General features: G+C 46.0%; 1 long non-coding RNA gene across 3 annotated transcripts in view; it reads right to left on the bottom strand.

The window, feature by feature from the left end:
• Window positions 1-13,120: 13,120 nt before the first annotated feature.
• LOC119517704 overlaps window positions 13,121-14,461 on the bottom strand; it is a 70,369-nt gene continuing 69,028 nt past the window's right edge. For all 3 annotated transcript variants that reach the window (XR_005213607.1, XR_005213605.1, XR_005213606.1), the window contains exon 3: window positions 13,121-14,188. This is a non-coding gene — a long non-coding RNA (uncharacterized LOC119517704). The remainder of the gene's footprint in view (window positions 14,189-14,461) is intronic.

Raw genomic sequence — 14,461 nt, forward strand, 5'->3', positions numbered from 1 at the left:
CCGCTGAACCATTTCAGCTGCATTTATCATATATTCAAAACCTATAGTACTTAAAAGGGACCTTTGCTAGAGAGCTTCTACCACAAATTTACAAAAAAAAGCCTTCATTATGATTTAAATTTGTAAAAAAACAAAAAAAAAAAGAGTTAGAGTTCTGGATTTCTTCTGTTTTGGCTTTATTTTGTTTTCTTTCTGTTTGCCTTGGTAACAATACTCACAATTTCAGGAGCAGCCAGGATGGCTCGCACACTCTCTCTCTCTTTCTCTCTCTCTCTATCTCTCCCTTCCTTCCCTCCCTCCCACCTTCCCTTCCTCCCTCTCTCCCTCTCCTCTTTATGTCTCTCTCTCTGGCATACACACACACACACACACACACACACACACACACACACACAAAACACACACACTTCATACCCATAACCAAAGCATCACTCAGCCTCTTGAATCCCCTTGAAAGCCTTGAGGATCCGTGAGATTTTATTAAAGATTTCCTTTTTGTGGCACAATTATGAGGTCTCCTCTGAGAAGACCCCAAACCCTTGAAATACTTCAGGCTGAAAGCTCTTACCTGTTGAGGGCAACACTGTCTACCTCCTAAATGCCTTTTGACTTGCCAAGAAAGAGTATTTCCTATTGCCTCTGGAGATAGGGAAACACCCAATTACTGATACAACTGATAGACTCTATTAGGATATAGCCATTAATTTACATATGCCATCAGCTTTTACTTTTTTAATTATCTCAAATATATTTCTTCAGCCAGACCCAGGGCTTGCAGCAACATCCCACCCTTTATCTGCCAATGTTGCCCCTTCATGACCTCAGCAAAAGGGCTGGTAGGAAGGTCACTGGCAACCACCATTTATCAAATGTGTACCCTGTGTCAGGAGCTGTACTATGAGTCTAAAGAACCTGTGACAGTGCCCATGTGCAGTAAATGTGACCCAGAGAGCAGGGACTGTCCCCTTGATGAGCCTATGGAGGGGGCAGCAGAACCCACTATTACTCATCAGCAGGCCATGGGCTCCTCACTGGCTTTGCCCACCTCCTTGTCTTCCACATTGGAGGAATCAGGGGTCCAGTGTCCCATGTCTGTTCATGACCTGGGGCTGAGAGGCAAGTGTGGGGTGATGGGGGGAGGTAATTTATTCCATCCCTCAGCCAGGCGAACAAACAAGCTGAGCCATTGGAACCAAGCTGAGCCTTCGAGTGTAAGCCTTAGTGACACCCAATACAAGGGTAGGCCTGGTGGCACCTGATATCCTTGAAGCTCAACAGCAAAATGCTTGGATTTGGCTCTTCTCCACTGCAGGTCCAAGCAATGAAATCCAATTCCTAGAGTCCACGTGCACTAAGGAATCAGGTGTGGGATCCCCACTCTGGCTACACTGTTCCTGGGGCACCTCCTCCTGCATGGAACCTCCCCCCTAGAATCTCAGGGTTCCTCAAATGACCATCCTCTTTGACTAGCAGAGAGCGTCCACCTTTTCCCACAGCCCCTCCATCCTTTTGTCTCCTTCTCTTCCCCCCGAATTTCCTATCTCTTCTTCTATCATGGATGTCATCACTTCTGCTCTTGTTGTTAGAGAAAGAACTTTTGTGAGCTGGGGGAAGGAGAAGAGAAAAGAAGAGAAGAACCCCAGAAGTCCTTCCTCCCTTTGGTTAGGCCTCCAGGTTGAACGGCTCTGAAAACACTGCATCAGATGACTTGTCCTGCAAAAGTTTATCTTTTACTAACACATCCTTGGGTGGGAACAATACAGGAGATGGTGGACAGAGACATTCCACCAAAACACATAAACACTCAACTATTATTACTATTATTATTAATGCTTTATCTATCTAATTTAATCCACAAAACAAATCTGTGTTATCATCCCTATTTCAGAGATGGGGAAATCACACTCAAAGAGTTGGCTGGATTATTCAATTGTCAATATGTCAAGCTGAAAATTATGTTTCCCATAATCCCATAAACCTCTCCATGAGTTAGAGAAGTGCATGATTTGGCAGGGAAGTGTGAGGAAGAGGGCAGAAGTGAAGTGAAGCAGGGATCCTTTACTTCTGAAGGACTTCAGGGTCAGCTATGGTGGCACAGAGACGCCTAACAGGTTCCCGGTTACTCTTGCTCTCCTCCATTCCACATCCAGCTCTTCTTCCAAAATTCTGGCCCTACTAACAAGAGTCCACCCCCAGATGCTTGGCTGCAGACCCACAGAGGAAGTAGCTTCCTATAAAACTCTCTATGAGTTCCTTTTTGCTGCCCTACTTCAGCAGCTGGAAATGCCTGGCTTCCCCCACCAGGGCTGGTTAATGACTTCTCAGATCCCCCAACTCCCCTTCTGGATCTAAAGCCTAATTCCTGTAATATATCCCTTATTCCAGATATACCTGCTTCTACTTCCCAGAAAGAACCCTGGCTGCTACAAAGAGATTAGATAGTGTCAAAAGGCCACAGACCTAGGCAATAGAACCAGAAGCCAGATATGCATGAAATCACTGGTCAAAGCTGAGGGTGGAGTCAGGAATGGCAAGGCTCATCTTGCCCTAGGAGCTGGTCCAAAGAGAGCCCCAGGGCTCCAGGCGTGATGTCCCAGTCCAGGACAAGCTTCCGCTCAGGCACTGAAGGCCCTGGTACTGAACTGACCCATCCAGTGGTGGCATCCAGTGGCCAGAGCCGGTGGGTGAGGGTCCCTGAGACTTGACTGTGAACAATCATCCTATCTGTCAGAAGACCCCACCAATGTCCAAGTAACAAGGTGCATCCCTTCTCTCACTCCATTCATTTCCAGGGAAGGGGGTAGATCAGTTGTCAGAATCCATCCAAGCCAGGCCACCATCTCCAGTTGAAATATGAAGTACAGGAACTGAGCTTTGGGAAGAAGCAACAGCTTTACATCAGGCCTGGGTACTACGAGGCTTCCCAAACCCCACCTCGTGATGGACTGTGGCTGTCAGCGACTCGCCAGCAATGGGGAACATTGCCACTGGAACAAAGCTGAGCCTTTGGGTGTAAACCTCAATGGCACCCAACGCAAGGGTAGGCCTGGGGCAGGTGGGACCTGATACACTTGGATTTTTCAAAATGAGAGTCATCTGAGCAGCACCACACTATGATTAAGAGTTCAGACTCCTGAGACAACAGAGCAGGGTAAGAAGGAGATGTCCATCACTCGTGGTACCAAAGTCTACGTGCAAGGGCCCCCAGGCTCGCTGGAGAGGCTGTCCTGGGTGGATGTGGACCACAAATGTGGAAGCGAAGCAAGTCTCTACTAAAAATTCTAAGCAAGCTGCTGCTTTTGCAAGTGAAACCTTTGAAGGCTGGTGGCCTCCCAGTCTGCCCCATCTAGAAAGCAGTCTCTTCTCAGACCCCGCTGGTCTGCCTCTACTCATCCTCAGAATGAACTCAATCTAGTCTCGTAGATAAGTGTCTTAGTTTGCTAATGCTGGAGAATGCAAAACACCAGAGATGGATAGGCTTTTATAAAACGGGGGTTTATTTCACTAAACAATTACAGTCTTAAGGCCACAAAGCATCCAAGGTGACACCTCAGCAATCGGGTACCTTCACCGGAGGACGGCCAGTGGTGTCCGGAAAACCTCTGTTAGCTAGGAAGGCAGCTGGCGTCTGCTCCAAAGCTCCGGCCTCAAAACGGCTTTCTCCCAGGACGTTCCTTTCTAGCAAGCTTGCTTCTCTTCAAAACATCACTCCCAGCTGCACTCTCTTTCTTCCCCCCAAGTCAGCTCATTTATATAGCTCCACCGATAAGGGCCCACCCTGAATGGGCGGAGCCACGCCTCCATGGGAACATCTCATCAGAATCATTGCCCACAGCTGAGTGGGGCACATTCCAAGCAAATCCAACCATCACCAAAACGCCTGCCCCACACAAGACCACAAAGATAATGGCATTTGGGGGACACAATACACTCAAACTGGCACAATAAGAGTGTGAGCTCTGACACCATGCCCACTGGCTCAGAATCCCACCTTAGCCACTTCCTCGTGAGCCTATTTCCTCCCCTATAAAATGGGGACAAAAATAGTTTCAACCTCAGAGCCGTCCCTAGGATTAAGTGACTTAATAGTGTTATAGGCTTGGAATATATGGGGCTGCCTGTAAGGGTTTAATAAATGTCAGCTCTTACTAAGAACCTGCTGCTTTCCAGGCAAAGTTACATCAAATATAATCTTTGACTTGGAGGAGCCCAAGGGCTAGTGGGAACCCCATCAGATGCATAACCCTGGGGGGGACCACGTAGCCAGACACCAAATCTGCCCAGCCAGTGACCCAGTGACCACACTTTGCCAGCAGCCATGGCTGGACTCTGTCCCTGAGCCTTGGCTGGAGCTGATTGGACTCTGGTGAGCCCTCACCTCCCACCAGTCATGGTGATGGAGAAGCAGAGAAAGCCCATCAACAAAGACAAAGAGAGCGAGAAGAAGAAAACAGAAACACAGAAAATAGCAAGACGCAGAAAAAGCCATTCCTGACTGCTGTTTTGATTCCCTTTTGGGGGTCTTCTTGGAGGCTGAATGAATTCTTGCTCTGAACTCTGAGAGCATCTGTATGTCTTTAAAATAAAATTTTCTTTAAGTCTTAATGGAACTCAAGTGGCTGCCTACTACTTGTAACCAAAGACACCTAAAAAATGTACAGAAAAGAATTGCCAAGGCCATGTGGTTTGGCATCATAGATATGACCTCCAAGGCGTTGTGGACAGAGTGTGAGTGTCGTGGATGGACAAAGGATGGGCCTTCCCCCAACCTGGCAGGGGAAGGAGGCTTCCCGTGAATGTGAGCATCCTCCTGGGCTTCATAGGATGCCTAGGAGTTGTCCAGCAGAGGACACATTTCAGGAGCAAGGACTGTGTTTTAGATTCTTTCATTTCAGCAAGATTACGATTGAGCTGACTGACACTGGGAAGGCTTTTATCATTCTTGGGCTAAAAAACAAGCTGCCTGGAAACAAAACCAATGCCCAGTTGACAAGTTACATTGGGTCAGGAATTTAGAGATTGAGATGTCCCATTTGCAAAAGGAATCCTGTAGTTCTCTGCCAATTAAGACCACATCTATTGATTCCAAACCAAATCCCTGGCCTGTGCATCATAATTCAGACACAGATATTGAAAGACGTTACCTCCTAATCACGAGAAGAGCATTTTGAGCTGCACAAATATTTGTTTTGTTCCTTCACACTCCACAATTTATTCAAAGTATGGAGGAAAATTACAATGCAGCAGATCAAATGAACAAAATGTTATGCCTGGTGGGAGCCTCTAAGGGATGCCTGGAATTGGGAGATAGGTCTCATGGCCTGAAAATAGGTGCTTCCCTCTCATCCCAGGATGGAATAATGATGGATGTTTCTTTAAGGTCAACAATATCATGATCCAATTGACCCTTGATGCAAGTGTCCCATAAATAAGCGTCATTTTCTTAGCCCAGCCCAGAATCTCGTCAGTCCATTGTGCCCTGCTCTCAAGTTCTTTTTCTTTCTCACTTCCTCTGTTTCATATTCTTCCTTCTCTGCTTTTGTTTCTCTTTTGCTCTGATTCAGGCGAGGGTCTAGTGGGAAAGCAACTTCCTGCCAAAAAAGAGGGAAAGAAAAACAGTGAATGTGTCTCCCTCTGCTGGTGACATCAGAGGAAGAAAGGACAAAAAATAATAATAATGTGATTTAATTCCATTCCAGGACCAGTCTTGCTGCTGACAGTCCCGGCCAGTGAGCCCTGTGTCCGACCAGTGAGCCCTGTGTCCTCACCTTGCTGAGCCGGGCACACTCGTGAGAGTAAGAGCTGCCCAGGCCGTCAGTGGCTCTCGTTAGTGTCATCTGCAGGGAAATGACCCCGCCCATCTGTACGTGCAACCAGAAATCTCAATGTACCTATCCCAGAGAGAAGGGACATTGGCGCCCTTCCGGAAAAGCTCTGCTCCCTACAATCTGGAGCACAATGATGGGCACCACCAGAGCACTCTGATTTAGGCCAGACTCCTACGATTTATTAGTATCTGCTCTGTGCTAGACCCTGAAAACGTGGAGATGAATAAGACACATCCTGGCCTGGGCAGAAGCTTCACGACTGGAAACTGGCTTGCAGATAAGGCCTGTGAGCACATAAAACAGGGGCAGACCATGCCAAGCCACAATAGCGCTGGGTAGGAAAATGCTTAGGAACGAAGCAGTTGAGGAAGGAGAGGAGGGGCTCCAGGCAGGAGTCACCTGAGAAAAGTAGGGAGGTGTGACTACACCAGGCCATGCTGGGGACAAGCAAGATCAGAGATTATCATCTGACTCAGTGAGCCTGAAGGGCATTGACGCAGAAGAGAATGGCGCAACAATTTATTCCCAAAATGTTTAAGAATTAATTATGTTTGACCATGGATTTTTGTGTGTATTGGGGGGTGTAAAATATATACAGCATAAAAACCCCCATTTTAACCACTTTCAAGTATACAAGTCTTTGGTGTTCATTATGTTCATAATACTGTGTTACCATCGATGCCATCCATTACCAGAACTTTTCCATCAGCCCAAACAGAAACCTTGTACCCATTAAGCATTATGACCATGGATTTTTTTTTTTTTTTAACCCAGCCTTGTGGTAGGAGTTGGGCATAGGGTGCAGAATAAGACATGGTCCCTGCCCTCATGAAAGTCACTATCTGGTAGAGCAGACCCAGATCTCACACAAGGAAACCAGCTGACCATCGAGATCACAAGGTGTGTGCAAGATGGGTGCTTGAGATGGACATTGCTCTGGAGATTCAGAACCAAGAGAAATCTCTCAAGTCCAGGAGGTCATTGATTGTTTCCAAGAGAAGCTCAAGCTTGAAGTGGGTCTGAAGGAATGGGAGGGAAAGCCCCATGGGGGCATATCCAGGTGCAGGAGCCGTGAGTGTAAAGATGCGGAGCTGGGAATGAGCACCAAGGGGTCAATGACAAGACACGTCTGGCTTCATGTGCCCATCTATGAAGCCTGGGCTTGAGAAAGGGGGAAGGTGGTTTAAGGGAAGGGCCTCATGCCAGAGCAGGAGGTTGACTCCCATTCCTGACCCTGAAGGCAGGATTCAGATGCTTTAGATACCAACCGGCTCAGCCTAGGAGGCCCTCCCACCTGAAGGAGTTCTAAGGAAGAAGCACATGGAGATGGCAGCGAGACAGAGAGTTCAGTTAATAAAATCAAGACGTGGTATACGGGATTGGGTACACCCAAAGTCACCCCAGGAGACAAATGTTGCTGAGGCTGAAGACAGGAAAAGATGGCTTCTCTGATGCCCAATCGATGACATTGGCATGTCCTAAGAAGGAATGTCTCAATAAAAAGTGGCGGCAGCATGGATCCAGGATGACGTTGCTCACCCACCCTGTGCACCAGGAGGACATCCCAGAGCAAAGGATGTCATTATGGATGATGGCCTGGCTTGTGGGACATTATTTCCAAGGTTAGAGCTGGATGCATCAAACTATTCTGACCATGAGCCATGGAGATGATCTGACCAAATCCCTCCTCAGGAGACGGCTTCCTGTGTGGATCAGTTAGGAATCTTTTGTTTCTGAAGCAGCCAATGGGAATCTGCTGGCCCAAAGACGGAGAAGTCCAGGGCAGGGCCGGCCTCAGGCGCAGCCAGATGGAAAGACTCAGCACTGTTATCAGGACTTGGCCTAGTGCAAGCCAAGCATTATGCTGGGGACTGGAGATATAGGAGAGATAAAACTCTCTTTGCTGAGCTCACTGTGCTCCCACTGCTTGGACTTGGCTCATGAGATAACACAACCTGCCACTCTTTCCCAGGAGCACAGTGCTTATAATTAGAGCCAACATTTATCTCGGTCTCACAGTGTGTCCCAGGGCCTTAGCAATGGGGTAGGTTGAATCACATACCCCAATTTAGTCATGTTCTTACTCTAACTCTGCATTCCTGTAGGTAAGAACCCATTGTAAATAGGACCTCTTGATGATATTATTTTCAATTGAGGTATCACTCAACTGAATGAGGGTGGGTCTGAATCCAGATTACTGACAGGCTTATAAAGAGGACCCAGAAGCAAGAAACAAGAGAACGTTGCCATATGACACGAGGCAGGGATTCAAGCCAAGGAACCCAAGGATTGCAGCCAGCCAGCACCAGAACACTACCCCCTTGGTAGGAAGCAAGCATTCCAGCCTCCAAAACCTGTAACAATGAATTCCCATTGTTTGGAGTTTGTCATAGCAGCCTGGCCTCATTTAATCCTCAGAATAGCCCCCAGGAAGTAGGTTCTCCACAACTAAGATCATTTGACCAAAGGAAACAGAGGGAAGTTTACAACAGCTGGCAGGTTATTGAGTTTGGATTCGAACCCAAGCTGACTGGCTCCAGAATTCTCTGTGGTAGGTCCTGTTACCCTGTGGCATCTCAATTAGGGAACCAGCCAAACACCCCTGCTGAATGCCCATCCCATCTTCAAACCACCACAGAAAGATAGAACACAATAACAGGATTTTAGAGGAAATTACAGCATTTTCTGAAGTGCTTTAGCTTTTTATCCAAACTCAAATAAAGGAGCTAAAATGAATTAAATTATAATTGGACAATATGGCTTTTTGACTTGTAATTGTTATAATTAATTTACCATCAATATAATCCAAGGAGTTAGAAATAATGGACTGAAAATGGTTGAAAACCCATTGAAATGTAATGTGTACAAGTGAAATACTCGTGTTACATATAAAGTACTTAACCAAATATGACATACTCTAATAAATCTCTCTCATTCATGATGGTTGTGTATGCTTCAGTCCACAGTTGGGCATAAGAGCTGGCACAATTGCTCTTAAGTTCCTCCCAAGATCCCCTTTCAGCATTAGAATGAATTTCACAACAACCTATTCTTTGAAAGTCTGTGCTCCTTGGGCTTGGATGCCCAGTCTCCCAGGCAGGTTCCATTCATGCTGATGCAGGGGGCGCTGAAGGCTCTGGAAACATCATCTGGGCAGAGAAGTAATAGGGAATCTGCATGGTTAAGAACCTGCTCTGGCATCACACAGAGGTGGATTCAAATCTCAGCGTGGCCACCTACAGCTGAATGACTTCTCATCTCTCTAAAAACCTTAGTGTCCTGATTCAAACAAAAAATAGATAAGCATATTACCTACTCAACTGCTGTGAGAATTTAGAGGGATAATTATAGGTAAAGCATTAGCATGGTGCTTGGCACCCAGGAAACACTGTTGTTCATTTAAAATGCTCAGATAGGTAGACAGATTAGACAGATAGATGGATAGATAGATATAGATGACTAGATAGATATAGATGATTAGATAGAGATTGATTAGATAGATAGATAGATACATACATGGATGGATGGATGGATAGATAGATGATAGATATAGATGATTAGATAGATATAGATGATAGGTAATAGATATAGATGATTAGATAGATATAGATGATTATACAGATATAGATAAATAAATAGATACATGGATGGATGGATGGATGGATAGAAAGATGATAGATATAGATGATTAGATAGATATAGATGATTACACAGATATAGATAGATAGATAGATAGATAGATAGATAGATAGATAGATAGATAGATATAGATATAGATTTACAGATACAGGTAGAGATATAGATAGATATGGTAGATTGAATCATGTACCCCAACAAAATGAATGTTCTCAATCTTAATCCATGTTCGTGTGGGTAAGAACCCATTGTGAACAGAAGCTTTTGAAGATGTAATTGTTAGTTAAGTTGTGACCAAATTGAATCAGAGTGTCTTAATCAGTGTCTTAATCCATATTACTGAGGCCTTATACAGAGAGGACATTTGAACACAGTCAGAGAGAGCCGCAGAAGACAAGGACATTGCCATGTGACCAGGCTACCAGCTCCAGGAGAAAGTGTGGCCAGCTGGCAACTTGCTGTTGGACTTCCAGCCTCCCAAACTGTGAGCCAATGAAGTTCTGTTGCTAAGCCAAACCCTGGGTGGTATTCGAAATAGCAACCCTGGCAAACTAAGACAATATATTATAATCTACATAGATATATACTAGAACAAAAATGCAAAATCCTTATGCATTTGTAGGAGTCCCAGCTTTCTTCCCTTCCCAAAGACTTCCTGCTGGGAAACTGAGCCATTTCCTCCACCCTAAGCACCCCCTATCCCCCATGCCCTCTCCCCACACTCTACCCTCCCTTATACTTCCTCAGTGATGCCCAGTGCCAGACACTCCAGTCCAACTGGACCACAGTAAAGCTGGACTGATGGTGCAGAGGGTGTTAAAAGCAAGGCAGCATTTTAGAGAAACGGCCAGACAGGCTGGTTTCGGGCAGGACTCCCTAAAGAAGCTGGAGAATAGAACAGCGCACCGGATGGGTGGACCAGATCCTGGGCAACCAAAAATCAGCATTTGGTGGGGAAAAGGAGAGTCAGGGCTGAATGGGATAGCCATTCCTGATTCCCCAAGCAATCCAAATACGAGGCTGATGGCTGCCAAACTAGCTGCAGGCCCCGTCTGCTGGGACTCAAATATCACCTGCTAAGGCCTCAAAAAGGAGACCACAGCAAGAGACGCTCTCTACTGCCAATGGCCCAAAATAAATCCATCTCCCCCAGGTGGGGACTGCAGAAGGGGAAGCCCAGTCCTGTGCTCTGTCCTTAGGAAAAAAGGAAGAAAGGAGGGAAGGGAGGAGGGAGGGGAGGAGGGAGGGAGGGAAAGAGGGAAAGAGGGAGCAAGCATAAATTCAAGGCTGTTTCAAGGGTCTGTGAGGACCACATTACCCTGGGAGCTGTGCATTTAAGAGCTGCTGGAGGCTGCTATTTTTTATTTAGGATTTTCCACCAGCCAGGGAGATGCTGCTTTGCTCTGAATAAATCCGCATTAAGATGAGAGAGATGTCTAGACACATTTAATCCAAAGAAATCCCTCTTTCTGAGGGGAAATCACTCTCTGCTTGCTAGGGAGATCAAGAGGCAGTTGTAAGGTGCCATAAAAAGAAGAGATTTCATCGTCAGACAGATCTATGTTCAAAACCCAGTTCTAGCACTTACTGGTTAGCTTTGTTCTAGGCGAGTCAGAATCTCTCTGAGTCAGGTATCCTTATTATCAATGGGATAATCATATTGATCTCACATGATTACTGTTTGGATTATAATCATCATTCATTGAGACCTTCCAGGTGCCAGGAGCATGCTGGAGACCCACACAAAGCAGTGAGTTAGATGAGGTTCTTGCCTTCAAATAGTTCATGGTCAGCTGGACAATTGGAAGTGTGCAAGTGCCACCCACCATGAGATGTGTCAATCGTGAGTAGTAATGTCTACATCTACAAAACAGAGGCAATAAACACGGATGATACCAACTGCGCTTGCAAAGGACAGGAAATTATTCATAGAGAAAAAAGTGTCGCACTTGTCTTAAAAGATGAGTTGGACTCTCCAGGTAGACAAGATGCCACAGGCATTCCAGGCAGATGGACCTGCGGGGTAAAGTCACATGCATGGACCAGAAGGGTGAAATGACTGAAGCAGTGGGTAGTGGCCACACAGAGAAGGGGCAATCACAGGCCCAGCTGTGGAAGGTCACACATGTGGTACTAAGTGATGTGTACTTTCCTTTACCAATGTCTTGCTTTCCCTATATCCTGCCTTGTTCAAAATGGCTTCGAGATTGCCAAGTCTGAACTCCACCTGCAGGTCACTGGAGAATGTAACTTAGGGAAAAAGCAATTAGTCATAAGATTTATTCAAGTGTCTGAAATTAGTAAAGTGCTCAAGACTTCTTGGTTTCCTTCTATGCATCAATATGGGAATCATTTCACTTTCCAGATGCTTCCATCTTCTGAGAATGTATTTAGGGTTTTAAGTCTCACTGTCATCTGTAGGGGTCAAGGGTAGAGAGAGGAAATGAGTCATAGCAAAGATGGCCATCGGGTTTCAAGCTTGAATGGAGCCAAAGTCAAAGGCAGGGAGGGATGAAGAGAGCAGAACAAGCAAGCTGCTCTACAAAGAACCCCCTAACCACTGGGGCTTCAACAAGATAGAAGCTCATTTCTCTCCTATGTCACAGTCCAGGAGGGGTGGGCAGGATCTGTGCCCTGGAGTCCAGTGGGGTCCCAAACCATCATCTTCATTCTCAGTTTGAAGATGGTGCATCTCCACCTCTGCATTCAAGCCACAGGACAGGGGGATAGAGGAAGGTCAGGGAAAATTGCCTTCAGTTGGAGTTACTTCCACTCTCATCCTACTGAGCTTCATTATGTGACCACCCACATGTTGACTCTGAGATTGGCCATCTCTTTTAGACAGGCCAAAAGAAAGTTGGAAATGTGGGGCTTGAGAGGGGTGGATTTCTCTTGAATTTATTAATAGAGTCTGATATACTCAAGCCTGACTGCCAGCCTCCAGATTGAGCTTCAGGCCCAACATGGGGCCCAGCTATGAAGAGCCCCTGGGCTTCTCACACAATGCCCTGTTGAGTGGTAAAGGCAGCGGTGACAAACAATAATGACAAAAAGGCAGCCCTGGGTTGCAACTTCTCCTTGGATGCTTTCTAATTACAAGAAGTTGGGTAACTTACCCTCTCTGACACTTTGTCCCCATCTGTAAAAAATAGGTTATGATGATGAGGGAGACATAAGTAAAATAAAATATGCAAAGCCCTTGGCTCATGGTGAGTCTGATAAATGCTGCCTTCCCTTCCTTGTGAACGGAAGTGATCTAACTGGAGTTTCTGAGTGAGACTAGAGTCTATGGAAAGGGCTTTGGGGGCTGACACAGGTTCTCCATCAGGGAGAATTGCATCAGAGCTAGAAGTTGGAATAAAAGGTCAAATTCATAAGCAGTTAGAAATCACAAAAGCAAACAAAACTTTCCTTCTTCCAACCAACATCACAGACCGCCAGCAGTGCCAGATCTGGGCTTGGCCCAGGAGACAGCGTAGCCTGGAGGACAAAGTGCCAGCTTTGGAGGGGGGACACTCTGGGTTAGGTTCTAATTCTACCACCCAATGGTTGGCCCACCTTGGGAGACTCACTGGACCTCTCTGAACTTCAGTTTCTTTTTCTAGTAAAATGAGATTAACGATGCTTATCTTGCTGGGATATTGTACAGGTGGCTGAAAAGGTAAGAAAGGTGGCTAAGCCCTAACTGGCACATAGCAAGTGTTCAATGTACAGTAACGATTATCACATCATCATCATCATCATTTGTATCACGTGTAATCCCTGCCCTCAAGGAGCTCACAGTCAGGGAGGGAAACAGATAAATAAAACAATGCTTGGGGCATAGTGCCAGAGGGTTTCAGAAATAAGAGGTTCTTCCCCTAGGAATAAAGCTGGGCTCCCACTAAAAGCCACTTCGACTCTTCTGCTGCCCCAGTCACCGCAGCGTGGCCCCCACTGGAGCCACGAGCCCCTCCCAGCGTCCTCGCAATTAGCTGAGCACAGCTCTCAGCACCCACAGGAGACGGGGAGGCGGCTGCCTCGAGCTGTGGAACGCGCTGATGGCACCCTTCTCTGTGCACAAGCTGTCCCCTTCGTCAGCGCCAGAAGCATCCCTGCCGCAGTGTCACACGGAAATGTGTTCAGCTCCTCTCCCCTCCTCCCTCACTGTGCCTGGCAGAAAGTTAACTGAGCTTTATTTCATTTTTCGTCCATATGTCGCCTCAATTTCTGATCAGAGGTATTACAAATTACAGTCTGTCTCTACAGACCATTAAAGCAGACACGTTTTTCCTTCACTGTCAACACATTAGTTTCAATTGTTTTGAGAGAATGTGCTAGGTTGTGTTCTCTTCCATCGAAAATAATTTCTTTTCTCATCTCTCCAATGACGGGATTCTCGGTTAAGACAAACGCACCTCCCCTCTCTGCCTCCTGCCCCTCCCTGCGTGATTTAATCCGCCCGGGGGCAGGCGGGTTATTTTGTAATCAAAGTTTGCAATCTAACAATTGGAAGAGAGATTAATTAAGGAAGAAAGGATTTTCTTTTTCTCTTGTTGGTTCAAAGGCTTCTTTAAAATAAGAGAATCAATGGAAATCAAAATAAAGGCTCTGGAACTTGGTCCTGGCAGCACCCGCACCCCAGCCCCCCAGGTCTTTGCAATCAAGTCTTTGCATGTGGGTTTTGCATGGCCTCTCCTCCGTGGCTGCCATCAGATGCCTTCCAGGAAATCAAGCACCGTGTCCTGGGAGGGAAGAGATGGACAGAAGGAAGTTTAAACAGGATTTTTATAAATTTCATCAATACTAGCACAAAACAGAAGCAGGACAGCTTTATTGATTTAAACATTAAAATAACATGTGCTTTCTTTGCATTTTCCCAGAGGTGATCATGTTTCTTATTTTTAATCTAGATTGAAATCTCAGAGACTTTCTGCAAGCCTTCTGTGGCGATTAGCAAAGATTAGTAATAACATGTCTAATTAGTGTAGAAAGACATAAAAATCAATGGCAGGGGG

The sequence above is a fragment of the Choloepus didactylus genome, chromosome 21, assembly GCF_015220235.1.
Source record: "Choloepus didactylus isolate mChoDid1 chromosome 21, mChoDid1.pri, whole genome shotgun sequence".
NCBI classification, from domain to species: domain Eukaryota; kingdom Metazoa; phylum Chordata; class Mammalia; order Pilosa; family Megalonychidae; genus Choloepus; species Choloepus didactylus.